The sequence below is a fragment of the Cupressus sempervirens genome, chromosome 6, assembly GCF_028749045.1.
Source record: "Cupressus sempervirens isolate cs-2001-9-10 chromosome 6, ASM2874904v1, whole genome shotgun sequence".
In the NCBI taxonomy this organism is placed as follows: Eukaryota; Viridiplantae; Streptophyta; class Pinopsida; order Cupressales; family Cupressaceae; genus Cupressus; species Cupressus sempervirens.
Window position 1 is genome coordinate 387,492,390 of NC_143123.1, and position 23,950 is coordinate 387,516,339.

Below are 23,950 nucleotides of genomic sequence, written 5' to 3' on the forward strand. Positions count from 1 at the left end.
ATAATTAATTTAATTGGTTTTCCTCTTCCAATTTTGACTAATCTTTTTCGACTATTTGAGTTTAACTATTCAATCAATTTCAGAAATTTTTTACCAATTGTGCATTGACATTGAAGTCCAAAATTGTACAAATGAAATGAATCTCCTATCATTTGAAACCAAAAGTTTCAATTCTTATGTCATCAAATCTAGTGAGCAATCTAGTGGAGAAGAACAAGAGAGGAGTTGTGACGGTTTACATGTTTGATCTAATTTGATTTCATTATTTTATGCATGTATTTTCATTTTTTTCATGTTCTCTTTCCATATTTTGAGTTTTTGTTTGTAACATTAGTTTTTGTGGTTGGCTAAACTTTGTGGTTCTTAGGTTCTAAACTAAACCCTTACATACAAACATAAGTGTATATTATGGCGATGAAAGAGAAACCTAAAGGAACCTTTTTATGATATCAATATAAAGGAAAATTGAATTATATACAATTTATAAAATAAATTATTTTGAGACTATAGTAAAAGGTGTGACACCCTTAAAGAAAATGAAACATGTGGTGATAGAAACAAATATTGGAAATATTTTGTTTTAGACTTATAATTAACATTTTATAGGAAGATTTGAAATAATAGAAAAGTCTTTAAAATAATCAAAAATTCAACTATGCATTTTACTTTCAAATTATTTGGTAATATGTCTTTCAATTTTTAATGCATGTTTAAATTACAGTTGTTATTTCAAATAAACTAGAATAACTTGCTTATATATATATATATATATACATATACATATATAGATATGTATGTACACATATATACATGTACATATGTACATATATATACATACACATATTTATGTGTATGTATGTATATGCCTATATGTATATATGTATATGTATATGTATATACATATATACATATATGTATAGACATACATACATACATACATATATATATATATATGTATGTGTATGTATATACATACATACACATATATATGTATGTGTATGTATATATACACATATATACATATATATGTATATGTATGTATATATACACATACACATATATATATGTGTGTGTGTGTGTGTATACATACACATACATACATATGTATGTGTATGTATATACATACATACACATATATGTACATACACATATATGTATATGTATATATATATATGTATGTACATATATATATATGTATATACATATATATATATATATATATATATATATATACATATACATATATGTATATGTATATGTATATATATATATATATGTATATACATATATATATATGTATATACATATATATATATGTATATATATATGTGTGTATGTACATATATGTGTATGTATGTATATACATACATAGATATATATATGTACATACATACATATATATATATACAATGGGCTAAAGTTTAGATTATTTATTAATTTATTATTATTATTTAGATTAATTATTAAATGTTAAATTAGGTAGGAGCCTACAACATGATGGTAAATTGTGAGCCTCTCATCGTAGAGGTCTTGGGTTTGAATCTAGTTGATGTAAACACACACACACACACACACACACACACATACATATACATATATATAATGGGCTAAAGTTTAGATTATTTATTTATTTATTATTATTTCTTGAGATTAATTATTAAATGTTAAATTAGGCAAGATCCTACAACACAATGGTAAATTGTGAGCCTCTCATTGGAGAGATCTTGGGTTCAAATCTAGTTGATGTGAACATATAATAATAATTAATCTAAACAATAATAAATGAATAATAAGGCTTTGAAAAAGTAACAACCTGTATACACATGAGATAAATCTCTACCACTTTATAAATATGACCCAATCATGTTATCACTATTTTTTTTTATGACATATCACTACTAGACTCATATTTATCCTTATCTCATCTACCATTCTTCTATGGTAAATAAATTTACATGGACCTCTTCTTCTTCCCCACCACTTAGAATAAGATTAACACTAGCAGTTGCAAGCTTTTGTGCTTGCCACGATGAGCCGATAGGTGTTTACTTTAAGTAAAATAAAATTTAATTTTGTAATAAATCAAATAAATAATATTTATTTATTTAATTTATCATATACTAATAAATTATCATCTAAAAAATATTTCCATAAAAATCTATTATAAAAAACTAATAAGAAAATAATATGAAAAAAATAACACGTATAAAGTGGAGCAAAAAATATAAACTAAAATTAATTATAAAAACTAAAAACTAAACTAAGGGAAGTCCCAATGGTTCACCTTTGTGAGCATCACCTAAATCTAATTACTCCTAAGTGTTCTATTTATCATCATGAGAGATGAATTCTTGTAAATCACAACTCATTAAACATGAGCCACTCAAAAACTACATAGTTGAACCCTTATAACAATATCATAATTTAACTTATTGTGGAAAAATATCTCCTACATATTAATTTAAAGTCTATTAGCTTAAATATATGAATAAAATCATTTAAAAAATTAAAAATAAACTAATTTAAAATCTACCAACTTAACTATATGAAAAAATAATCATTTAAAAACAATCTCCGTAAAAAAAAAAAAATGAAAAATTAATATGAGAAAAAAATATTAAAAAATGGCAACTCCCACAAATATGGCTAAACTAAAAATTAATATTTAAATAAAAAATTATACTAATTTAAAAAATAAATTAAACCAATTTAAAAACTAAAACTTCAATCATACAAATATCTTAATTGCTAATCCTACTCGCTAAACTCAAAATCAATATTTAAAGTGAAAAACTAAACTAATTTAAAAAATAAATAAAAAACTAAAACTTAAAAAAATTATGAAAACTAAAAACTGAACTAATTTAAAGTCTATTGGCTTAAATATATGAATAAAATAATTACATGAAAAATCTCCAAAAATTAATATTAAAAAAAATTTGAGAAATATTAAAAATTATAGCAATAAAATAGGAATTTCACAAATATTCTATTGGCTAAACTAAAAATGAATATTTGAAGTACAAAAAACTAGACTAATTAAAATAATTTAAAAATTAAAACTTCAATCAATTTTAAAAATTAAAATTGAATAAAAATAAAGAAAAACATAAGTTAAAAGTGGAGATAAAAACTAATTAACTTTCTAAATAAGTATAAAAAAAGAGTTAACAGTGTAGATAATAGCTAATTAAATTAAATAAATAGGCAAAAAAATAAAAGTTAAAGTTGGAGTGAGATAAAATTGGTGAGGAAATAATAAACGACAAGAGCTGATAGTTTTCTGGTCAAACGCTGACAATTTTCTGGCAAATAAGTAATTTTACTGGAACAAAAGTTCCCACATTTAGCTCATCAGCTAAACAAATTTAACATTGAAAAAGACATCCAAAAACTGAATACAAGCTATTTGCAAAAACCTTTAATATAAAATTTCTGAACTTTTATGCATTTCAAGTACAACTAATATTATATTTTTATTTAATTTAAAATCATTCTTCTCAATTCTTATTAACATTTGAAAGAAATTTAAAATTTAAAAATATAAATTTATCTATATAAAATAGCATACTTTACATACTATGCATGCACTAAGAAATTTTATAATAATTAAAAAAATCATTCAAATTCTAACGTTGTAATTGTCTATTTGTAAAAGTTTTGTAAAAATCAAGAAACTAGTTTATGAAAATAGTGATATTTTATGCATTTCAACTAAATTGCTTGCACTAATACTCTAGCAAGAACTCTAGGAAGAAGAAAAAGATTATGGTTAGTTTTTTATTAAAATTTAAAATCATTTTTTTCAATTTCTAGTGAAAAAAAATTAATGTATTATTTGAAATAGATTTAGAACTTTAACTATAAGATTTTCTTCATTTCATCTTATCTTATAAAAAATATAAACTTATCTATTAAACAAGAGCTTTGCAAGCTAGAGTCCCGCCTAGTGCAATATATAGATAAAGTGGAAGATTAAAATAATAATAATAATAAATAAATGGAGAGTGAAAGTTAAAAAGATACAAAGAGAATTTTTATGAAAAATTACCAAATTTTTGAAAAAGTGTATAAACTTATATAAAAATATTTAAATATAGAATTGAATTTAATAGTTATTATTTATATTTGAAAATGTATCATTTTGAAAAAGGGAAAATTAGTGAATCTTTAATTAGTTTATATCCAAATTTTATTAAAGATAAAATTTATTCAAATTTAAATAATAATATAAAATTAATAATAAATATTTTGCATTTAGTTGGTAATTACAATATGATTATAGATACTGCAAATTATACATCAAATTTTTAAAGTAAAAAAATAGAATATTTATTATTAGAATACTAATTAATGAAGTCTATTAAGATTACAAAACACATAAAAAGCATACAAGTATAACATTTTATGAAAAAAATAGAGTGGAGAAGATTACACGATTATCCATATATATAGCAACTCTAAATGACACCATTGCCAAATGTCACAATATCATTTCTACTTGAATTTTTTTGAAGAAAAATGAAAAGACTTCCAGCAAAAATAGATACAACCAATAGAATAACAAAAAAATCACATTAAAAATCTTCATTTAATATGAAATTTTAGGTTGACCAAGAAGATTTTGAAAATTGCACTACCACCAAAACAGAGATTAATACAAAATAGGTGATTGAAAACTATAGTCTCCAATAGACAGGACTAATACCAATACTTCACGTACCTTGCATGCACTGAAAGATTTTATAATCATAATAAAACAAATCATGAAGTTCCATCGTTCTAATTGTTTATTTTTTATTTATAAAAGTTTTGTGAAAATCAACAAATAATTATTTCTTTATTTATTTAAAAAAACTATGTTTATCTATTAAATTACGAATAGCTGCATCCTAAGAAATGTTTATCTATTAAAATTACGTAAGTTACAAATTTTAAGTGTGAACCATTATAAATTCTTGTAAATTGCATGGGCGGACTGACTTATTTTAACTACTGCTGAAAAGCAATAACAATTCATTCGCATCCCTTCAAGCCTATAATAATACTTTTCCATTCAATGGACAAATGCAGAGAAGATAATTCAAAGGGCAGGGAAAAAATAATGTATTCTTCTCTCAGAGAAGAACTTGGCTGCCCTTTATTAGACAGCGCCAACTCAACTCTTTGGATATCTGCTACCCAAAATCTTGCCAGAATTGGTAAATTATTGAAAAAAAGCTTGTTTTCATGTTTGTTAAATCAACAAGCACAAGTAATTCAGGGGCCCATTGAAGAAGATTATATTCTGGATTGGATCATTGATAATTCTCCCCACCATAAAATCAGGGCATGTTATCTCAAAACCAGCAGAAACCCCGTTTTCTGCTGTAAATCTTTTCATAGGGATGTTGAGAATTCAGGTACAATTTTCCAAAGTGAGCTGCAAATAATGCATAGATTGAGAAACCAGCAAGGGATTGTAAAGGTGAAAGGTGCTTATGAGGATTCCCAATTCTTCCATTTGATAATGGAGTACTGCAAGGAAGGAGATCTTTGGTACTTTGTGGAGAGATATGGTGGGTTTTGGAATGCAGAGTATGAAGCTTCTTGTATATTTAGACAGATTATAGAAGCCATTCATAGGTGCCACAAATTGGGTGTTCTTCATGGGGATATTAAGTTGAAGAATGTATTTGTATCATCAGCAGGGCCCAATTGGAAGATCAAATTGGGAGATTTTGGTAGCTCTAAGATATTCAGCAAAGGTAGGTAAGGTGTTCTCTTATGACATGATTTTCATTTATCAAAATTTATTGACTCATGTTTCATAAGCATTGATTCACAGGAACGTATCATTCGTTTAATGAAATACATATATGAAGTTTCTTTTAAGATTAAGCCAGTCCAGTTTGCTTGTAAAGTTATTAGAAAAACCTTCAGCAAGTGTCATGCTTTATGAATCATCACTATAAGTATTGAGTCAAATTTATCAACTTGTGTTTCATAAGTATTGATTCATAAGAACATGTATATTCTTCTTTCTGAGATCGATTGTGAAACAATTTTTTAGTATCAATGTTCCTGATCAAACTAAATGATCCATCATTTTCCTTTGCTCTCCTGCATCCTGATGATGGATCATGTAGTATGATCGGAAAATATTGTTGCTAAAAAGTGTTGCACAATGATCTCAAAGAAAAATATGCATTGATATAGACTGTTCAAATCTGTTGGAATTAATCATAATAAAGCATCAATCATTTAATGAAATACATATTACCGAGTTTCTCTCAAGATTAAGCCAGCCCACTTTGCTTGCAAAGCTATTAGAAAACCCATCAGAAAGTGTTGTGCTTTATGAACCCCTGCAAACTCATCGATTGAGAAGTAGGAGATATTTTCCACATGAAGTCGATTTGTGATATTCCATCAGAATTCAACTTTTTAGTTTTTGAGTTGAACTTATTGACCTATGTTTCATGAGTAGCTGTTCGCAAGAACCTGTCTCTTATGAGAATTAATGGTACATTAGCACTGGCTGCACGTAGATAATTCTTAGTGCCAGGTCTTCATGCCATTGAGCTTAATTATAGAGTTTCCTCCAAGGTTAAACAGATTCTATTGCTCAAATCTTCAACAACTGTTGTGTCTTATGAACTATCCATTATAGAGCTCCTTTAGTTTATCAATAGTATGTTCCCAAATAAATCAAATTATAATATTACTATCAAAACCGGAACGGTTTTGAGTACAGTCATAGCAAATTATTTACCAATTGTTAAACCAATTCTTATATAATTATACACATTTATAAATACTTGTACTGTTGCAGGTGAGTTTTTCAAGAGCGATGTAGTAGGAACTCTACCATATATGGCTCCTGAGATAATAAAATCCCAAGATTACAATGAGGCAGTGGACATATGGTCAGCTGGGGTTCTGCTTTACAAATTGCTGTGTGGGTACTATCCTTTTGGAGGGGCAGAGCAAGACAGTTTGAGCCTTAAGCATAACATTGTGCACAGATATGTTGATTTTAGTGGTGTTCTCTGGGATGACATTTCAGATTCTGCCAAAGATCTTATATCAGGAATGCTCAATAGAAATCCCTCCCACAGGTTAACTGTCAAGCAAATCTTAGGTGAGTTTATCAGTTATGCCATGAAAATTTGTGGATTTTGATAGGGTTATAAGGAAATTGAAGTGCTTCTAATATTTTTGATATTTTTTTTCAGAGCATCAATGGCTAAAACATGATGGAATAGAAGAAATCACCCGCATCCTGCCTTGTTTTTCTTATTATAGAAATTCTAGAGTCTATAGCTTATACAGGGTTCCGAGCCAGTGTAACTTGAACTATTACAGGAACTATAATTTTATAATTTAAATAGATAATTACGCTGAGAGGGGTGTTAATGTTAAAATTGAAAATTTAAGACCGACTAATATTGTATTAAATGAACCGTCTCATCCATGATATAAATATAAAAGATATAAGAAACAAGGAGCATGCGCTTCGTTTGAAGGCTAAATTCGAATTGTCTCTATTATTCTTCTTTTTGTATTTGCTCATACCAGAAGGTTTCACTATTGCAGGCCATCAACTTTTTCATCAGATGTGAGACATAAGTTTTAATGATATCTAAATAAATTAAGGCAATAAATAATTATATGTTCTTTTCAACATAGATTCACAACCATTCAACTTCAATGGAGCAGACTCTACTTAGGCAGACTACTATTTTCAATGTCAAATAGGTTACCCCTATCTGTTTTGCGCAAACATGAATTTGGAGTACAAAGAATATAATCTACTATAAATTTTATGTTCACTAAAAGATTGCATTACTCATAGAACAAGGCCTAAATATGGATCGTGTACTTATATCCTTTTATCACACCCGTATATCCTTATATAGGGTATTGCCGTTCACACCATTCGATTGCAAATACCTATTGGATATAATGCCTAAATTACAAGAGCAATATCACAAGATTTATCAAAAGGATATAATGCCCAACCCCCATTTTTCAATGGAATGATCTAATGAGAGACACCTTCCAATTGTCATTCAGTCTGTGTTGATTAAGTTAGGAATTCATATAGTAAAAAGTGGAGATTGATTAGTTAGGGTTTGTTAACAATTTGAATGTTGCAGTATGGAAAGTCTATGATTTGTGTAAGTCTTCAAAACTGAGGCAATATGTATTGAGAATTATAAACTAGCTTAGATATCTTTATACATCTGTCTAAAACACACCGAGAGATATCAATCTCAAGGTGATCAATCTCAAGGCGCCTATTTCAATAAATAGTTATTGAGAATAGATAGGCGCCTTGAGATTAATATCTCTCAGTGTGTTTTAGATAGATGTATAAAGATATCTAAGCTAGTAGCATCCGCAAAGCAACATGTAAAACTGAAATCTATTAAATTTTTAATCTGCAGTATGCTTTTTAAAGCATGATGCTTGTCATATCCATTATGTTTTATAGATATTGAAATATAGTATATACATTGCGTGATGTACAATTAATCTCTTTCCAAAGATTTGAGTCTTTCTTCCTCTGCTTTTCTTTTGACAAGTTGCTTCCATATTTTCATCTTTTCATAACGATCATAAGAAAGTGGTGGTGAAATTTGAAGTTCATCCAAAGACTTAACTCGTGATATAACAACAAATGTTAGTCATGCCCTTTTTCTTGGTTCAATGTCATTTTGACCTCCCCCTAGATTAGTACTACCTTCTTTTGATGCAATGTTGCAGGCAACTGGTTGTTTTAGTAAATGTAATTTCTTTCCATTATAGTTATGCACATTATCATATGTTGCAAATAGATGAATATTATTATCAAATTCCTCTTTAGCATTTTGAGGCAATGGAACATATATCCTTGTTATTTACAATTTCCAATCATCTCTAGTTGGAGTTGCATCTCTTATATTAGTGAGTAATTGGTGAAACCTTTATTATGTCTTCACTTTCACCTTCATGGTGGGTTGTGTTTGTAAAGATTTCAAGCTATGGCTTCAAACGAAGAGTTATGAAAGAAAAAGTGTTATGATGAATTTGGAGACATTCACATGGGAAAAGAGATTGTGATAGTTGCAAAGATATATTCAACACAATCTGGAGGGATAATTTTGATATCGAAGGAAAGTTTGATATTGACATGGATGGAATTTTTTGATGTTTATATAAAACAATTTATAGATGTATATGAGTGATTTCATTGTGATTTTGATATTAATAATTTATAAAGGATAGATTATTGAAAGAAGGGCTATTATTCCATATTTACTATTATGGAAGACAAAGTGTGGAGAAGAATTTGAAGATACTGGTATATAAATGGGATGGTTGCATTCCAAAAGCTACATTTGGAATGTTCTAGATGCATTACTCTTTAGATTGGATGTTTGTTAATTTAGTTTTATTTGTATATTTGTTTATTAGATAAGTTGACTTGTGTTCATTTCTTAAGTTTTGCAAGTATTTATTATCTGTATTATTATTTGTTGAGATTAATTAGTCTTATGCATTAAAGTCAAACCTAATACCTTTCACCATTTATCATTGTGTTGTAGCGGGGTCTAAATAGTGGGTCCACTTGCCCCAGATTACAAAAAGAAATAAATAAATTATAATATTTTTATAATCATATAAAAAAATTATTTTGACTTATTTATAAATTGTATCATTAAAATAATAGAATGTGTGTGTGTGTGTGTGTGTGTGTGTGTGTGTGTGTGTGTTAATGTATAATAATTTTACTAAAAAAATATTTTAAAATGTTTCTTTGAATAAGCTGTAGAAACCGAGACCATTGCCCAAACAATTGATCAAATAGTGAATCCAAATCAAGATGAAACATGCAAAGATGTTAAAGCAATCTCTGACATTCTCAGCAATTTAGCTTTAATATGTCATTTTATTTGATAACTTTTGTAGATATTGAACAAATATTGAAGATTTAAATGGGTGACACTCCTTGTATATTCAGCCTTGGTGGCCCTAATTTTAACCTAATGTTGCTACACTTACATGAAAAGCTTATGTAATTTGACTCAAAAAATTGCACTCAAAATCTACAGAGTTAATATCCCAGTTTTAATATAGTTTCTTCCTATTTTGAACATATACTATTGAAACAAGAGTGCTAATATTCATTCAAGTTGAACAAAATCATTCGAAGATTTTTTGAATATCGTCTGCATCTATGTTGTCAATTCTAATAGTAATATTATATTATGTTATTTGGTGAAGATTGCAGACGGTTTATTTATAATTATTGTTGTGTCATTGTGAAAGATATTTTTTATTGGTCAATAGATGTTATATGTGTGCTTGTGTGTGAAAAGTCTATATGTTTGAGACTATATTTGAATGTATTAAAACAATAGTCCAATTATGATTGTTGAGTATTAAAGAAGTTATTAGAAAAAAAAAAATTATAATCTGATTTAAAAATTTCAGTAAAGGAAATATTTCTGATTGGTTTTTTTATATGTTCAAAAGAATGGTTGTGGTGTAGTGGGTGTTTGTCTTGTTGCAATTAGTCTATGCAAAAAACTGAAATAGGACAAAGAGAGAAAATAGAGCACATAATAAGAATTTGACATACTAAAATGACATCCATCTTAAATCAGGAACTATGTTGCCTACACCCAAAGAGCCTATAATAACTGATGTTGTTGATACTAAAGACATACCTATGAACCAACCTATTGTTGTCCCACCTATTCCTCAATCTACACCAGTATTTGCAAATACTCCTTATCCGCAAAGATTGGCTCAATCAGGTCCACCAAAAGAAAATCCTATAGCAGCGGATCTAATAGATTGACTCAAGCAAATGACAGTGCAAGTTCCATTGTTGGATGCCCTTAAAGAAGCCCCAATTTATAACAAAGCTCTAAAAGAAGCCTATATTAAGCATTCCAAAAGGAAGAAGAAAGACCCTGATGCTGGTTTTGGGACAACTTTTTGATCTCATGATAAGAAAAGTCTTAATGCCCAAGTACTCTGATCTAGGGAGTCCAATAGCTAATATTCATATTAATGGAATCCAAATACATAATATCCTAATTGACCTAGGGACATCAATCAATGTCATGAATAGGGAAGTTTTGTTGAGGCTTAGCATTATTGGTTTGTGAGATACACCTACAATACTGCAATTAGCTGATAATTCCATTGTTAAGCCAGATGGCACAGTTGAGGATGTTGTTGTAACACTAGATTATTTAGATTACCCTTCAGATTTCATAATCATGTCACCCAAAGCCACTCTAGGAGGATATCCATTAATCCTAGGATGACCTTGGTTAGCCACAACTGATGCTTGCATTGCATGCTGCTCAGGAAAATTGACTATATCAGATGGGATAAATAGAAAGAAGCTAACTCTGTATTCTCTAGCAAACCCCCAAGTGGAACTTGACCAAGTTGTTTGGCCAGATTTAGGCGATGCTTCCCTTTAAGAAAACTCAGTGAAAAAACTTATGGTCATTGAAAGAAACCCATTTTTGGTGTCACAAGAAGAAGATGATATACTAGCAACAATCCTCACCAACCAATATGGTTATGAGGAATCTTCTTGTGATGTCCCTAATTGTTCCCTCCAAACAATATTGCCTAAGTAGACCTCACCTTAGTCTCCTACAAAATTTGAATATCTCCACACCTTGTTGCCTCATGAAATAAAGTCACCATCACTTGCAAAATTTTTGATGCTGGATAAGGTCAAAAGAGTTGAAATTGCCTTAGGAAAAGAGTTCAATGTTAATAAGAATTTCACTACATATCAGATGTCTAGTCTTCTCAAAATTTTGCAAGAAAGTCAGCAAGCCTTTGCATGGGATTACACTGATATGAAGGGGTTAGACCCTAAACTTTGCACCCATAGAATCTATATAATCCCTGAGTGTAAGCCAGTAAGAAAAACCCAAAGGAGAATTAATCCTGCTTTGAGAGATATAGTGAAGAAAAAGTTGTAGAAGATCCTTAGTGCAGGTTTCATTTATCCTATTTCTGACAACCAATGGGTTTCACCTCTAGTAATTATCTCAAAGAAAGGGGGGAAATGGAGAGTTTGTGTGGACTATAGGAAGCTTAATAAATCCACTAAAAAGGATCACTTTCCACTACCTTTCATTGACCAAGTACTTGATAATCTTGTCGATAAAAGGTATTTTTCATTTCTAGATGGCTTTAGTGGATATAACTAGATCCAAATATCATCAAAAGATTAGGATAAGATAATGTTCAACTATCCATGGGGAACATTTTCTTACTTAGTCTTACCATTTGGATTGTGCAATGCACGTGCTACTTTCCAACAAGCAATGCTTGACATTTTCTCTGACATTGTTGCTAATTGTGTTGAGATATAAATGGATGACTTCGCTACTCATGGAACCACATTGGAAGAGGCACAAGCTAGCTTGTAGAAGTTTCTTAAGAGATGTCGAGAATATAACTTCTCCCTTAACAATCAGAAGTGTCACATGATTATGGAAGAAGGAGTTGTCTTGGGACATTACCTTTCATCCTTTCAAATCCAAGTAGACCCTGCATAAATTGTAGTCATCAACGCATTCCCCACACCGGTCAAGCAATAAGATGTTAGGAGTTTCCTTGGTCATGTTGGTTACTACATAAGATTCATAAAGGCTTTCAGCCAACTTGTTGCACCTTTGTATAACTTACTAAAAAAGGAGGCCAAGTTTGAATGGATGGAAGATTGTAAAGAAACATTTCAGTAGTTGAAAGATGTTTTGACGAAAAAAACCTATTATCAGAGGACCTGGAAGCTATCATTCCACATCCATACCGATGCCTCTAACTATGCCATTGGAACAATCCTAGGACAAAAGGAAGGTATTGTTGAACAAGTTATTTACTATATTAGTAAAAACTTGCAAGGTGTTGAGATAAATTATACTGTTACTAAAAATGAGTTGTTAGCAGTCATCTATGCACTAAACAAATTCAAGCTCTACATCACAAGTTATGAAGTATTTTTTTACACTAATCATTCTGCCATCAAATACTTGACAAACAAACTTTCCATTAGTGGTAGATTAGCACACTGGTTACTCCTCATACAGGAATTTGATGTGAAGATAATTGACAAACCAGGCAAAGCTAATGTGGTGGCCAATTTTTTATGAAGATTGCATGTGTTAGATAATCCTACAACAGTTGATGACAACTTCCTTGATGAGCACCTATTTTTTATTGATACTTTCAATCCATGGTATGAAGACATGGCCAACTACCTTGCTATAGGAAGAACACTGCCTCACTTCTCGCCTAAGAAATGTTGACTTTTGGTTGAGAAGAGTTTTAACTTCTCATGGATCTTAGGCTTTATGTTCTATATAGGTCCAGACCAGGTTTCCCAAATATGTTTTTGAGAGGATGAGACTTATGATATTTTATGGGCATGTCATGACGAGCCATGTGGAAGCCATTTTGCAAAAAAGAGGACATCCTATAAAATTTTGACAACTGGATACTACTGGCCTACTTTGCATAAAGATGCAGCAAAACATACTAGGCACTGTGATAGATGTCAACGCATGGGGCACCCAATTTTTTTTGATGAAATGCCCTTACAACCTCAAATAGTGGTCATGCCATTTGACAAGTGGGGCATCGACTTTGTTGGATCCATTGAACCATCTTCTCATGGGAAGTCATATATCTTTGTATGTACTAACTATGCCACAAAGTGGGTCAAAGCTAAAGCAATGAGGCATGCCAAGGATCATAAAGTTGTTGAATTTCTCTATGAATGTATATTCACTAGCTTTGGAGTACCATGAGAGATATTCACAGATCAAGGAGCACATTTTATCTCAAATCTTATCTTAGAGTTGGTGAACAAATGCAAGGTGTGCCATGGTAAATCTTCACCATATCACCCTCAAGCCAATGGCCAGGCCGAGATAACCAACCAAGAGATAGAAAACATTTTAACCAAGACAATTGTTTTTCACAAAAAGACTAGGCTACACATCTTCTTGAAGCCATTTGGGCTTATCATGCAACATGGAAAAACACAACTAGGTTTACCCTTTTTGACATGGTGTATGGAAAATCAGCATCCATGCCTATTGAGTTTCAATATAAGACACTTCGAATAGCGTGGGACCTGGGCATTTATCTTACTAGAGCTCAAGAAGACCGATTATTACAATTGAATGGGTTAGATGAATACAGGAAGTCTACACTCCACAACACTGAATTAATCCAGTAGCAGAGAAAAAAATGGCATGACAAATTCATCCAAGAAAAGAAATTTTCTATGGGAGATTGGGCACTCTTGTATGATTCCAGATACCAACATATGCCAAGAAAATTTTAAACCAAATAGCTCAAACCCTATGAGATAATCTCAGTATTTGATGATGGCATAGCTCAAATTTCAACCATTGATCCTATATAGTTCAAGCTACTTATCAATGGACATAGACTAAAACTGTACAACAAACCAGTTAGTCATGAGGAGTTCTTGTAGCAGTTCTAGCATAGTGAAGACACATTCATTCCTACAGCTGAAGCATCTAGGTCTCTTGCCCAGACTTATGTTGATTCTTGATTCCATTCAAGATCTCCTTAATAAAAAAATTTCAAATTTTGTGACATTATTTCTCCGTAATAAACTCCACCTCACCTTCTCTCTCAATCATCTTTCCATATCATTCCATCACTCCATCAATACAGGTGATATTTTTCAAAGCACTCTTCCTACAACACTCGTCAGGGTCATGCCACATACCCTTGTATATATATTTTTTTATTTTATTTTTTATTATGAATTCATGTTATTTTAATTTTCTACTCTTGCATGTCTTGGCCTAGTGGGACCCATGCTCTTACTTTGCATGATGACCCTCTGCTAGACATAGATAAGAAGAAAGGCACTTGCAAAGTATCCTTGCCCTTGGAATTCATTCATGCAGCTGCATTCATCATCCAATATTTCACCAATGGAGGATGCTACAAGTATTTGCATGGCCTACATTTTGAAATTCTAGGTCATCTTTAGCTTGACAATAGATCGATAAATCTTCCCAACTTCCTATTTAATATTGTGAAAAATCAAGCTTCCTTGGTTCAATTAGGAAAAGACCAATCTATTTCGAATAATTTTTTGATAAATTCAATTGTAGAGAGAGAATTAAATAAACAATCGGTTGGGACATGGGAAGAATTTTTGCAAATGAATGAGCTAGAACCTAGGATGGTCGGACCTAGAGGCTAGGGTGTTGGGAATAGAGAATGAACATTCACTGGATTTTACAAAGTCAATCCAAGGACAAAAAAAAGTTCCTAAAGCTTAGCCTTCCAACTCTAGACCATCTAGGAAAAGAGTTTACAAAATTTGTGCCTCCACTTCTAAAAGGAAGAGAAGTAAATATAAAGAAACTACTAATTTCCCTAAAACCTCATAGTTCGTAAAGACCAAGTCCACCACTAAGGTAAAAAAGGGTAAAACTATGGAAATAGAAGAGGGAATATTAGACTAGCAACTTGGTAGTGATACTGATAATGTTGATGAAACCTTACATTCACATGGGGAAGAAACTTCAAAAAAATCTCCTGAAGTAGCAACGAAAGAAATGGCCACTAGCAGGAGGAAACAAAAGAGTCATCCATGCTTTTCCACACCCCCTATATGAAGAAGTGCAAGGCTTTCTGAAAATAACAGGAATGATGAAGCTTCTATTCCAATTTTTAACCTAGAATCCTCTGAATTTGTGGAGAGGTCCTCTTCTGAGGAAGTGTTTCAACAAGATGTAGCCAGTGACACTAAATTCAACAACCAAAACCAACAAAAAGAAATTAACCCTAGTGTTAACTATATACTTATTAACAATGATGAGGATTATAAGGATTCAAAATGGTTTGAAGAAATAGAAAACCTTTCTTCTAAAGAATACCCAGAATTTAGAAAAGAGATTGTTAAGGAAGTGTTAGAAAATCTTAATCAGGATGGATTAGAGACATTGGCTAAGGCAATATCTGAGTCTAGTGAGAAATTAAATACAATGAAAACCCTTGCTCTATGGAAGGGAGAATCCTCTACACCAAAAAGCACAATAAAAACTCCTCACTTGGCACCTGATTGGGTAGATATTCTCAGCCAAGAACCCTTGCCACCACTTGATTTGTCTACACCCCTGGCTGCAGGGATACATTTATATCAACAATTGTTATGGGAAAGGGCACAATGAGAATTAGAAAAAAGAAAAATTGAAATTTGTCATTGATGAGAAAGACCATCAACTAAAGCAGAAATCAAACCAAGTTGAGGTTTTGAAGAGACATATTAATCAAATCATAGGGTTGATTCCTAAGCTTATAACATGCAGATCACCATCTCTAGTGTATGCACTATTCCTTAAGGAACAACTTGTTATTTTTAAATTGACAAAAAATGTAGAAGGATTTAGTCCCTCTATTTCAACCCCTCATAAATTTTATGATGCATTCTAGTCTATTCCAATGACCCTAAAAATAATTTGTGTGAACTATACCTGCATAACTTGGCAGTGCCAGATGATACAAAGTAGAACTCACTGCTTTATATAGGATATGTGTAACTAAGGTAATTTATGTCCTAGATGAAAAGAAAAATAAGCAGGGAGCACCAAGCTGCACCATACAAAGATAATGAGATGACAGCTTCCTTGCTTATTAGGCCTAAAGTTCAACATTTCTGGCAAACATTTTTAGACTGGATTTCTATTACAGGAAACCCAAGCTAAGCTAACATGGTGTACCTAGTAAGAGAGCAAGCTTTTATAGATTGGGATCAACATTCATCTCATGATATTGCAGTAGCAATCGGTGCCTCAAGACAAAGATGGATAAAGATGTCACATGATCTGAAGACAAGGGAACCTCACTCTCCCTAGAATCTAACTCTTTCCACTAGATGAGTCCCATGGTACATCCACTTGGGAAGGAGTTTGTGCCACTAGCTTCCATTAAGGTTTTAGCCTCCTATACTCCTATAGCCATTACTAGCAATGAATGACAATGTTTAAGATCATGATATGTCTACAAAATTTCAGCAATGGAAAAGGCTCAAAGAAAATCATGGGTATTTTAATAATGTTAAGGATGAGCCTAGGGAAAATAAGACTAGTGACTTGAAAATTTGTGCCAGAATCCAAATTTTCATGGTTGTTGGAAACCAACAATAGTTCAGTTGGGGGGGAATGATGGGCCTCCAAAAGTCCATCTTTCTTAGTTCTTTTTATCTCCTTTCAAGTAGTTATTTTGCGAATAGACATGAATTTATGGTTTTCAAGCATATGAACTTATGGTTTTTATGTATATGTTGTGTGTGTGTGTGTGTGTGTGTGTGTGTGTGTGTGTGTGTGTGTGTGTGTGTGTGTGTGTGTGTGTGTGTGTGTGTGTGTGTGAAGACATTAAATGGAAAAATGGATAGTTTAAAGACGTGATATTTTCTTAAATTCATGAACAAGAATGGTATAATGCAGTAGCTATACATGTTGATGAATGTTTTCCTGCCTATGCTATGTTTTGGGTAGTCTAGCTCCTATAGTCATAAGACTTGCAAGAGTGTTAATAGGAACTTTACACCTTTCCCCTAATATTGATGATGAGAATATATATGTATATGTAAGGTTGTGTGCACATTGATTATTTTCTAGGTGTTTACTGTGGGCATTCAAGGACCAACATTGTGGTGCTAGAATAGTCAAAGCCAACCGTGGATTGCAAGACCTTTGCAAGTGAGGAAAATCAATTATTACTTTCTATTGCATGTAGTGCATTGATTTAGTTCCCTCAACATGCTATATGCTTGGAAGATTTATTCATGTTTAATGTTGTTTCTAATCTGAAACTTTATGAATCTATAATTGATCCTCATTTATGGAATGGTCTTAGATTTAGGAGGTAGTTATAAGTTTTTCTTCAAATAAACAATTGTTGTAACTATTTAGAAGAAGTGAAAGAATTTGAATGAGTTTATTTTAATAACTGAACTATTGCAATATTATTTTCAATCAAGTGTAATCTTTCTCCATAAATGAATAGAATGCACAATTCAAGTTTATATCTTTTATCTTGATTGTATTTTCTGTTCACTCATCCAAGGGGGCCCACTTGGTGAGAGAATTTCTCTATTAGAGTAGAATTTATTTTCCTATTCATTTCTAAGTAAGCTAGAATTTTTTTGTTCCTAACCACTGATAATAGGATTGTGGACTATTCTTGCAGCATAGGCAGTTAGAGTAATTCCTACCCATGATTACATTCTTTGTTAGAAAAAATTCAATTACTAGTTTTAGGATAGTTTTCCTTAAGCTCAAGCATTTGAATTTTGTAGTTTAGTCTTAAGATTAAGAAATTTTAAAGCATATACTTTGTGAATGTCATTCCAAGTTTACATCCCTAGTTGATAATTAAATGAGACTGAATAATTCATTTAGAAACCAATTAGGGTGTGCAATCCTGAATAGGTAGTCCATTGTTGTAGGTTTCTGATACCATTATTTGGCCAAGAAAAATCATTGTGGTCAAAATTCTTAACCAAGCCATCTATCACAACATTTCCTTCATCAATAAGATTTTGAATGGAATCTTTGACCTTGTAGTAATTATCAGTATTATGACCCTTATTCCTATGGTAATTGCAATATTGATCATCCTTGTAGTGTCTCTCATGTTTGCATTATGTGCCTTATTATATTTTGGTTTCAAGAGATACTTTGATACTCAGGTTTGAGGACATTCGAGATGACCTGATGGTCGGATACTGTATTTTGATTTACTAGTATCATAGATATTAGATGCTATGATGTTCAATTTGATCATATATGCATGATGATTCTTATTGATGTGACATGATGCTTTATGATGATATCTGGTTATTATGTATTTGGACATATACTTTGTTTATGATTATATGATGAACTCACTGGATTCTGGATACTTGGATTTAATGCTATGGTTATTTACTTCATTCTTGCTTTGTGATGTTTTATGATCCAGTGAGTGATTTAAATTGATGATTTTGATGTGACTAAATAAATGGTTATTTAATTTGATTTAATGCATTTATCACTTTGGCTATATTATTATATATATGCAATTGCACTTGATCATGTTGTTTAGTCTGCAGGATTTATATGCTTGGTAGTGGCACATGGAGTTGGTGATTCAGTTGTTCTTACCTAGCCAATGTCATCCCTATTTGGTCATCGTACCCTATTTAATTGATTATACGAATATTATTTAATAAATCATTGTGAAAGTTCGTGAACTATCTTAAGGGGAGGTGAAGATTTGGTAAACCACTCCATGGATTGTCCCCTTAAGCTTCTAGGAAATAGTCTCATGAGGTGTGTGTCCTTATGCATGCAGTCCATTCTACGAGCATAAAAGTGATGTACATGGTCATGTGGATCACCATTTCCATCATGTTTATCATACTTGGGAACCTCTATATCCTAAGGAAATGGTACCATATAGAGACTTCTAGAAAATGGGAGAGCACATATGGTTTCTACAAAATATTTTTTGGGTTTCTCTTTTTCCATTTGTAGTTGGGTAAGTTGACTTCTTAACTCTTTCATTTCTTTTCTTAAAATCTCAACCTTTGTTAGTTCTCTTTTCTGTACGATCCTTTGAACCTCATATTCATGATGGATTTTCCACCATCAAGAAGTCATATATTGAAATTATTGGTCTCCATTTTGTTATAAGGATTTTAGCATAACATTTTGGAGAAGTTCATATTTTTGAAACCTCATCAAGTCCTCACTAGTAACCTCATTATCTATCTCACTCTCATGATGCGATTGTGAGGGTCTAGATGGTGAGGGACACCCCATAGTGTGTATTCTTGGAGATCTTGGTGGCATTTTATTCCCATTGTTTCCACAAGATGGGTTGTTCATGAAGGGGTTTCTATAGTTTCCATGAGCATCTATTTTCTCAAAGTCATGTATGCAAGTTCTAGTTGATGTATAGCATCAATTGAAGTAATATTGTATATATGCAATTATGATTTAATGAATTTTGTACATTCATCAGTAAAAAATATATACATATATATACCTATATATAGATACATACATACACACACACACACACACACACACACACACACACACACACACACACACACACACACACACACACATACATACACATACATTTTTAGATATTCACAAAATGGACTTCATTCATATCAGGCTTATGCATTGGAGATTATTGGGACTTTGTATCTACCACCAATTACTAATTAACTTATTATGATTGTCATTGACTATCATGGATTACATTTGGCAGTGATTGGTTATGTTTATGATTAGTTAGTCATGCCTACATAGAGGCATGACCCTACGTGACCTTTGGTCACATAGAGTCATGTCTCTATGGAGATGTGACTTTTCATGTTTATATATATGTGCCAAGAGATTGTTGGGAACTATATCAATATAAGGAATACAAGTCCCAATGATCTACTTCTCCTCTTTTTAGATTATAGCAATGAAATTGTTGATACTCCATTGGTGAATAATTCTAAAGATTACAGGACAATAGTCAGATCTGAAGATTACATTATCTGAAATACAAAGACACAGGTTTGGATCATTCCTTCTATAGTACAAAGATATCAAGTAAGGATGATTACAATTGTTACATTTTGATATAATAGTTTTACTCTTTCAGTGATCCTTAAAATTAGCATGGTATCAGAGTCGTTCTGATAAGAAATTCTATTATTGAGAATTAAATCTAAAATCTAAAATTTATAAAATTTAAATTATATCCTTAAATCAAAATGGTGAATCACATAAGGTTAGAGGATAGACTTGAGGGAGCATCAAATTTTTCTTCATGGAAAATTTGAGTCATGATAATATTAAGAAAAATGGAATTAGAGGAATATATAGAAACAAACAAATTCATGCCAAAAAATGATCTAGATAAAATGAAATGGAAAAGACACAATAACAAGGCAATGCAAACCATAATAGACTTCATGAAAGATCATATTCTTCCCTCTATATCCAGTCTTAAGACTACATTTGAGATGTTCTCTACTATCAAAGACACATTTGAAATCAACAATACTATTAGACTACTAACCCTAAACATAAAGATGAATAATGGGGAATCAATTACATCCTATTTTCTAAGAATTTCTGAGTTAAAAGATCAACTTGCAACAATGGAAAATCAAGTTGATGACAAAGAACTTAGCATGATGGCATTAAGAGGACTTCCTCTATCGTGGGAAACATTTATTCTAGGTCTAAGTTCCTGACCTGAGCTTCCTAAATTTGAATTACTAAAAAATGAATGCATATAAGAAGAATCAAGATTAGTCGCGAGAGGACTAAGTATAAATCAAAAGGGGGACATTCAAGCTCTTCATGCAAATTCAAACAAGAAAAAGAAATTCAAACATAATAAAAAGGAATTTAACAAACCATATAAGAAATGTGATTAGTCCAAAGCAAGATGGTTCAAATGTAATAAAATTGATCACTCTCATAACTTCTACCCTAAACGAAAGAGAATTCAAGCAACCCTAGCATAAATCAAAGAAGAGAAAGTAGAGAAAGAGGAAAAATAAAACTATGCATTTTATTTATCTCTTTCAAGTGAATTAAACTCAAACAAGAACACTTGGATTATAGACAATGGAGCATCTTGGCATATAATAGGTTTTAGAGACAAATTTGAAAACTTCTCAGAATACTCCTCAAAAGAAGTCACCATCAGAGATAATTCTACTCATCCTATCAAAGGTATTGGCTCCTACTCAATTCACCTAAATTCAGGAATTACTCTCCAACTCAATTTTTTTATTATATGTATCTAGTATAAAAAGGAATTTAGTCTCTATTTTTGGTCTTGCTAATCAAGGATTCAGAGTCACTTTTCAATTCTATCATGGCCAAAGAACTCTAATATCAAGAAAGCTATTTCTATTGGATTTAGAGACGAAAGTCTATATAAACTTTGTAATAATCAAAACTTAGCCCTAAGTCATGAAACCTCAAATTCTACCAAAATTTGGCATAGGAGGCGAGGTCATCTTCACTATCGTGCATTATCATCTACAGGAAATTTTTTAAAAGGATTACCTAGTCTTAAAACTAATCACTTAAGCAGGTCTACAAAGGATGTGCCCTAGGAAAAAATACAAAGAAATCATTTCCTAAAAGTGTTCACAAATCAAAATCTATTCTTAAACTAGTCCACACTGACCTTTGTGGTCCTATCTATGTACCTTCACTAAATGGGTGTCTCTTTTATGTAATTTTTATTGATGACTATTCTAGAAGAGCTTGGATCTACTTCCTAAAACAAAAGGAATCAACTAAAAAATTATCAAAATTTAAGGAATTCAGAGCTCTAGCTGAAAACCAATCAGGATAGAAAATAAAAAGACTAAGGTCAAAAAATGGAGATGAATACATCTCTAAAATTTTCAAAAAAATTTGCATTATTGTTGGAATTAAGAGGAAGTTTTCTATACCATGTAATCCTCAATGAATGGAGTTGCAGAACATAAAAATAGATCAATTGTTGAATCAGCCAGAGCAATGATGCACAATCAAAACCTTCATACTTCCTTCTGGGTTAAAGCATCTAACACTATAGTCTACATTCAAAATAGATATCCACACTTGGTATTAGAGAACTCCACTCCTAAAGAAGTATTTACAGGTATTAAACCAGATCTAAGTCACCTAAGAATATTTGGGTGTCATGTTTATATTCACATTCCTAAAGAGAAAATAACAAAACTAGAACCATCTGGAAAGAAGGGGATACTCATTGGATATAGTGAAACAACCAAAGGCTACATGGTTTTTGTTCTGGGTCAAAGAACAATTGAGATTGGTAGAGATGTGAAATTTGAAGAAGATATTGCCTTCGATATTTTTAAAATTAGTGATGAATCATTTACAAAACCTATTTTTAAAATAGATAAAAATCACACAACATAAATTAAGAGGGTAAATGATATCGAACCATCTTCTACCACTACATCAAATCATGAAGATTCTAAACATGTTAACATTAAAAAGAGGCCACTTTGGGCTAGGAAAATGATATAAGAGAATCATGTTAAACCTAATGCAATGATTTGAGAAAGTAAAAGAATAAGAAATCAGTCATGCTATGTAGCATTATTAACTGAACTTATAAAAATAGAACCTTCAAATTTTAAAGAAGCACTATCAAGCCAACCTTGGAAAGAATCAATGATTGAAGAATATAGTTCCATACTAAAAAATGATGTATGGGATGTTGTACCCAGACCTTAAAAAAAATTAGTTGTTTCTTCTAAGTGGTTGTATAAAATTAAGCATGCACCTGATGGTGGCATTGAAAAGTACAAAGCTAGATTTTTACCATGAGGTTTCTCACAAAAAGAAGGTATCCATTATGTAGAAACATTTGCTCCAGTTGCTAGATACACTTCAGTTAGAACTATCTTGGCTATCATAGCATCCAAAGGATGGAAAGTTCATCAAATGGATGTTAAAGCAACATTCCTAAATGGTAAAATTGAAGAAGAAGTTTATGTCGAGCAATTGGAAGGGTTCTACATTCATGACAGTAAATCTCATGTATATAAGTTAAAGAAAGCACTATATGGTCTCAAACAGGCTCCTAGAGAATGGTATGAAAGAATAGACAACTATCTAACAAAGGTAGGATACTCTAAAAATGAATTTGATCCTAACTAATACTTCAAGATAGATGGTGATGATATGATTATTCTTTTTTTATATGTTGATTATTTGTTGATAATAGGTGAAGAACATCTCATAAAGAAGTGCAAACAAGAACTAATAGCAGAGTTTGATATGAAAAATTTAGGTATTCTACAATACTTCCTAGGACTATAAATCTAAAAAAAGGGCAATTACTTTTTTCTAAATTA